Source organism: Ascaphus truei, unplaced genomic scaffold, assembly GCF_040206685.1.
Source record: "Ascaphus truei isolate aAscTru1 unplaced genomic scaffold, aAscTru1.hap1 HAP1_SCAFFOLD_1375, whole genome shotgun sequence".
NCBI lineage: Eukaryota > Metazoa > Chordata > Amphibia > Anura > Ascaphidae > Ascaphus > Ascaphus truei.
In genome coordinates, this window is record NW_027454254.1 from 15,004 (window position 1) to 21,239 (window position 6,236).

General features: G+C 50.3%; 1 long non-coding RNA gene across 1 annotated transcript; it reads left to right on the forward strand.

Moving 5' to 3' along the window:
- Positions 1-929: 929 nt before the first annotated feature.
- LOC142475775 (uncharacterized) lies at positions 930-3,893 on the forward strand. The gene is made up of 3 exons (XR_012791136.1): positions 930-1,000; positions 1,995-2,060; positions 3,783-3,893. It is a non-coding gene; the product is annotated as an uncharacterized LOC142475775 (long non-coding RNA).
- Positions 3,894-6,236: the final 2,343 nt, after the last annotated feature.

The following is a 6,236-nucleotide window of genomic DNA, read 5'->3' on the forward strand; positions in this document are numbered from 1 at the left end:
CTCCATCTAAACCCCCCCCCCCCCCTCTGCAGCAAACCCTGCCCCCCATCCTCTGCAGCTAACCCCACTTACCCACCCTCTGCAGGTTACCCTGCCCCCACCCCCTGCAGTTAGCCCCGCCCTCAACCTCGGCAGCTAAACCCACCCCCACCCCTACAGCTAAACCCACCCCCACCCCTTGCAGCTAAACCCACCCCCACCCTCTGCAGGTAACCCCACCCCCACCCTCTGCAGGTACCCCCACCCTCTGCAGGTACCCCCACCCTCTGCAGGTAACCCCGCCCCCTGCAGTTAGCCCCGCCCCCAACCTCGGCAGCTAAACCCACCCCCACCCTTTGCAGGTAACCCCGCCCCCACCCCCTGCAGTGAGCCCCGCCCCCAACCTCGGCAGCTATTTTTAAACTTTATCCGCAGTTTGAAAAATCACAAGACGTTTTATCCAACTTTTTCATTGAACATTTGTAGAGAAAAGTAGCAATGTCGCCAGAAGCGTATTTCCCAATATTTAGCATCTGTACTAATTGGTGTAAATGATACTTCATATAAAGCAGGTTATGGGGCACAGTATTAAATGACCATAATATCTCTTATCACATCCCAGTATATGGATCTCCCATTATCACAACCTGGAAACCTCTGACAGCTCAGGGGCTGAGCTCAGAATGTGACACATTCGCATTCTACTGCCATTTTCAAAAAATACATGTTTACCTGCGACCTGACTTCCATGGTTACAGCCACACCGCTCTGTACCAGAGTTCTGTGCCACCACTTGCTGCCATATCCAGTGTGGATCTGACAGGTAAGTTTCTTCTGAGACGCAGCAGAGATTTCAGACATTTCACCGCTCATTTAGATCATATTTATAACAAGGGGGTTTATTTTTCATCTTCAGGACACATCCACAACTTTTTGTCCAAGTATTTGAGTCTCAGATTGCGCGGATCATCCTACTATATTTTTAAAGCAGCGAACATTTCCCGAGATGGAGAGACGCCGGGTAAGATCTGATAAAAGGACAACCTTAGAATGCATCAAAACAAAGTCTGATGTGGCATGTAACAGAATTAAATAGGGGTGAGATCTGACTACCTGGGGTCCCCGTGTGTTTAGAGGCTCCCATAGAGAGCCAAAGCGTTGATCAGTTCTATTCAATAGTATTGTATATATTTATTTTTTGCAAAGCCCTGGTGTGCCTGCTTTTTCTTTTTATATCTATATATACATAAACACACGTGTGTATGTGTGTGTGTATATATATTTATATTATCGGCGCAATGTTTTGGTTATATATATATATATATATATACACACACATATACACACACACACACGCACACACGCAGATTCCTGCTCCTAAAAAAGTAAGCACAATCAGTAATATTCTCACACTCACACTAAAATGCGCACTAACAGATTGATACACTTGTAGAAACACAGCCACAATACGGCAGCTTAGCATAGACCCACACTATGTGATATAACACAAATTCACACTTCTCATTATGCTTTACAAACACACATACACACAGTAACTATCAGACAGTAACACACACACTAATGGTTACAAACACACAAAGTAACTATCAGACAATACCACACACTCACAATAATGGTTATAACACACGCACACACAGTAACTATCAGACAGTAACACACACTCATTCCGACACACACACACTAATGGTTACATACACACACACACACACACACACACACACAGTAACAATCAGACAGTAACACACACACACTTTCCGACACACACACTAATGGTTATATACACGTGCGCCCTTTCATTCTCACTACACACGCACCCTCTCTGTATACACTTCTAGCACATGTAACACTACAGTTTGTAGTGAGAATGTTCCCATTAGAACGGTTTATCTGTGTAGCCCCACGGATTTTGGGTTCAACACCCTCAAACCTCCCATACAGCAGCAGGAAATGCGTATGAGTGAGGAATACATCTCATTATATCCTCTGTATCACAGGCATGGAAAGCTGAAGAGCAAGAGGAGGAAGTAGTCCCCCAGCTTCCTCCCGCCGGCGATGTTCAGGTAAATGGGACTGGCAGAGCTGTGAATCAGCTGCACATACGATACTATTAGCTGCTGTACAGGACACTGATAGTAGGATAGTCTGCAACACTTTACAGTATAATTATACAGAACCTGCTGGGGATCTCTTCCTGCAGGTTAGCTGGGTCATGTTTCCACAGGTCTCATGGGATGGGAGAGACCCCCCCCTTCCCCAGCCACGCACCCCCCCCCCCCCGAACAGAGTTCCCCAGCTCCCCCCCACCCCCGCGCAGCCCGCCCCTTCCCAAGGCTCCCTCTGAAGTGCCCCCCCCCTTTCCAGGCCCTCCCCTTCCCCTGATCACACCTGCAGGGCTCTCCCGTTTCGCATGTCCTGGGGAGTATGAGGGGATACTGAGTCTGGGGAGGAGGCATTAGGGGGTACTGGGCCTGGGGGGGGGGGGGGGAGAAAGGGGGTACTGGGCATGCAGGGGGTAGTGGGTCTGGGAATGTAGGGGATCCTGGGGAGGGGAGTATAAGGGGGTATTGGGACTGGGGAGGGGGGTAGTAGGAAGTACTGGACCTGGGGAGGGGGATATTTGGGTGTCCTGGGCCTGGGGAGGAGGGTATTAGGGGGTATTGGGCCTAGGAGTATTATGGGGTATTAGGCCTGGGAGTATTAGAGGGTATTGGGCCTGGGAGTATTAGGGGGTTCCGAGCCTGGGAATGGGAGTATTAGGGGGTACTGAGCCTGTCGAGGGGGGTATTTGGGAGTACTGGGCCTGGGGAGGAGGGTATTAGGAGGTATTGGGCCTGGGAGTATTAGGGGGTACAAGCCAGGGTGTATTAGGGGGTACTGGGGGTGGGAGTATTAGGGGATATTGAGCCGGGTGATGGGAGTATTAGGGGGTACTGGGCCTGGGAATGGGAGTATTAGGGGGTTCCGAGCCTGGGAATGGGAGTATTAGGGGGTTCCGAGCCTGGGGATGGGAGTATTAGGGGGTACTGAGCCTGGGGAGGGGGTATTAGGGGGTATTGGGCCTGGGAGTATTAGGGGGTACAAGCCAGGGAGTATTAGGGGGTACTGGGCCTGGGGGTGGGAGTATTAGGGGGTACTGAGCCTGGGGTGGGGGGTATTGGGCCTGAGAGTATTAGGGGGTACAAGCCAGGGAGTATTAGGGGGTATTGAGCCGAGTGATGGGAGTATTTGGGGTACTGGGCCTGGGTGATGGGAGTATTAGGGGGTATTGAGCCGGGTGATGGGAGTATTAGGGGGTACTGGGCCTGGGAGTATTAGGGGTACTCGGGCTAGGGGTATAGTGGGAGACGGTCCTCAGAGGAGAGAAGATGAGGACTCTCAGGCTGTAGATGTAAAGGAGACAGAGGAAGAGGTGCAGAGCTTTCTCATCTTATAGCCGAGTGTAACTGTGTGACCGGGAGAGGGGATTCCCATAGAGACACATCAGCTAATGTCCATCTGCAGCATCATGTAACAAAATCTTCAGCGGGAACAGGACAGGAAAACGAGGGATCCACTAATAACAGACAAAACAATGACGTACAATGCACACGGGTTATCAATTATTTTTCAAATGGTATAAATGGTTATGTGATTTAACCCCTTCAGTGCCAGAGAGGCAAGCAAAGGCTTTGCTGTGCTTGTTATTTTGCTCGGCGATGCGTTTCCTGCCCCATGTGGCACAGGAGCTCTTGCGATACAGAGTATCACTGCCCCTGGTTACAAACACTTTGTATCTCCTGCAGGTGGTGGAGTACACGGCGGTGGAGCCGTTCGTTCTCTCACCGTCTGGATCGCCCTGCAGCAGCAGCCCAGGAGCCAGCATATCTACGCAGGAGGAGGAGTGGGTGTGGGAGGAGGAGGTGGTGGAGGAGGTGGTGGAGTACACAGTGGTGGAGGAGGTGGTGGAGTACACTGTGGTGGAGTACACGGTGGTGGAGCCGTTCGTACTCTCACCGTCTGGATCGCCCGGCAGCAGCCCAGGAGCCAGCATATCTACGCACGAGGAGGAGTGGGTGTATGAGGAGGGGGAGGTGTGCGAGTGGGATGATGATGATTGGGATACGGTGTGGGAGGAGGAAGAGGAGGTGTGGAATGATGATGATGATTCGGATGATGATGATGATGGGGGTACGTGTGCGAGGAGGAAGAGGAGGCGAGGGATGATGATGATTCGGATGATTCGGATGATGATGATGATGATGGGGATACGGTGTGGGAGGAGGAAGAGGAGGCGAGGGATGATGATGATTCGGATGATGATGATGATGATGATGATGGGGGTACGGTGTGGGAGGAGGAAGAGGAGGCGAGGGATGATGATGATTCGGATGATGATGATGATGGGGGTACGGTGTGGGAGGAGGAAGAGGAGGAGAGGTTTGCAGGGAAGTGCTGCTTCCCCTTCCCATGGCTGGGCAGAAGACCCCAGCCATGTGCAGCACAGGGGCCAGGAGCATTCTGGGTTCCCTGAGAAGATGGGTACAGCGTTGGAGAGGCAGACAATAGCAGGAGGGTTGCAGGACGGGCTGAGTGACAGGAAGGGGCACATTAAAAAATATTTAGAAAAAAAATTATATCACAAACTGTGTCCCCCCCTCCTTTTTTTGCTTGTCTCCCTCTCCCCCATCTCTCGTCCCCATCCTCTCCCCTCTCAGCCCTGTCCTCCTCCTCGCTCCTACCGGCTGTAATCCGATCGCCCCCACCGGCATCCGTGTGTGTGTGTGTGTGTGTGTGTGTGTGTGTGTGTGTGTGTGTGTGTGTGTGTGTGATATATATATATATATTTGGGGGGTTGGGGTTTATATGTATTTGGGGGGGTTGGGGGTTATATGTATTTGGGGGGGGTTGGGGTTTATATGTATTTGGGGGGGTTGGGGTTTATATGTATTTGGGGGGTTGGGGTTTATATGTATTTGGGGGGTTGGGGTTTATATGTATTTGGGGGGGTTGGGGTTTATATTTTTTTGGGGGGGTTGGGGTTTATATGTATTTGGGGGAGTTGGGGTTTACATGTATTTGGGGGAGTTGGGGTTTACATGTATTTGGGGGGGTTGGGGTTTATGTGTATTTGGGGGGGTTGGGGTTTATATGTATTTGGGGGGGTTGGGGTTTATATGTATTTGGGGGGTTGGGGGTTATATGTATTTGGGGGAGTTGAAGGTTATATGTATTTGGGGGGGCTGGTGTTTATATGTATTTGGGGGGGTTGGGGTTTATATGTATTTGGGGGGTTGGGGTTTAGATGTATTTGGGAGGGTTGGGGGTAATATGTATTTGGGGGAGTTGGTGTTTATATGTATTTGGGGGGGTTGGGGTTTATATGTATTTGGGGGGGGGTTGTGTTTATCTGTATTTGGGGGGGTTGGGGTTTATATGTATTTGGGGGGATTGGGGGTTATATGTATTTGGGGGGGGGGTTGGGGTTTATATGTATTTGGGGGGGTTGGGGTTTATATGTATTTGCGGGGGTTGGTTTTTATATGTATTTGGGGGGGTTGGGGTTTATCTGTATTTGGGGGGGTTGGGGTTTATATGTATTTGGGGGGTTTGGGGTTTATATGTATTTGGGGGAGTTGGGGTTTATATGTATTTGGGGGAGTTGGGGTTTATATGTATTTGGGGGAGTTGGGGGTTATATGTATTTGGGGGGGTTGGGGGTTATATGTATTTGGGGGGGTTGGGGTTTATATGTATTGGGGGGGTTGGGGTTTATCTGTATTTGGGGGGGTTGGGGTTTATATGGATTTGGGGGGGTTGGGGATAATATATATATTGGGGGGAGGATTGGGGTTTATCTGTATGTGGGGGGGGGGGTGGGGTTTATATGTATTTGGGGGGGGTTGGGGTTTATCTGTATTTGGGGGGGGTTGTGTGTGTGTCGGGGGAGAAAATGAGCGTGGGGTAATTGATGCGCAGTGATCCAGGGATGATCCGATCGCCATTTAATGGGGTCAGGAAGGAATTTTTTTCCCCCTCAACACACCTGGGGTTATGTTTCGCCTTCCTCTGGATCACTGTGCTGCTGGAGGGGCCTGCAATGCATTGCTCTGCGTGTTACTATATCGCTCTGCAATGTGCTGCAGAACCCCTACCAGCAGAGAGATGCATTATTTAAATAAAATACTCTCTTTAATCCAACCTATGTGTAGTGTCTTTTCTATCCGTTGTATCTATTGCTAACAGCTCAGTGATTGTTA